Source organism: Sinocyclocheilus anshuiensis, unplaced genomic scaffold, assembly GCF_001515605.1.
Source record: "Sinocyclocheilus anshuiensis isolate Anshui unplaced genomic scaffold, SAMN03320099.WGS_v1.1 scaffold959, whole genome shotgun sequence".
In the NCBI taxonomy this organism is placed as follows: Eukaryota; Metazoa; Chordata; class Actinopteri; order Cypriniformes; family Cyprinidae; genus Sinocyclocheilus; species Sinocyclocheilus anshuiensis.
In genome coordinates, this window is record NW_015542406.1 from 1,088,212 (window position 1) to 1,088,806 (window position 595).

Sequence of the window (595 nt, forward strand, 5' to 3'; positions counted from 1 at the left end):
CTAAAGTCAGACCATTCTGTTTTTGTTTTAAATCCTGAAATTAATCAAAAACAACTGCCCGTGCAGATCATGATTAAAATGCAGTGGTTGCCTCTAATTTCAAATGGCTAGATATTTTTGCTTAAACACCGTTTGTTTGTTATAAAGCAAATAAATAGCCAATAAATAAATTTGCTTAAAAATCAGTATCAGAATCCAATTTGCTAGTTAAAAAAAAAAAGAAAGAACGAAAAGAAAATCTGAATCAGCTTGATCGGCACATCACTAATTAAAATACTAAGTAAAATGCCTCAAATTTGAAGTACAGTCTGGGATGTCTTTTTCTATCAATTCTTCAATAGGTAGATCTTGTCTCTGTCATGAGACCTCGACTGTATTGTTTGCGATTGTGATCGCGGCGTAAATGCACTTACTCAACCGCTGTTGTTTTAATAGAGAAATAGGTTATTGCAATTTGGAATTAGTGGAATTACTAATTTCACTGTTATAATATTTTTTGTTTGTTTTAGCTATTTTCATAATGTACAGGTGCATCTCAATAAATTAGAATGTCATGGAAAAGTTCATTTATTTCAGTAATTCAACTCAAATTGTG

General features: G+C 30.9%; 1 protein-coding gene across 1 annotated transcript in view; it reads right to left on the reverse strand.

Annotated features, from left to right (window-relative positions):
* LOC107693040 (multiple C2 and transmembrane domain-containing protein 2-like) overlaps positions 1-595 on the reverse strand; it is a 55,211-nt gene that overhangs the window by 15,493 nt on the left and 39,123 nt on the right. The window lies entirely within an intron of this gene.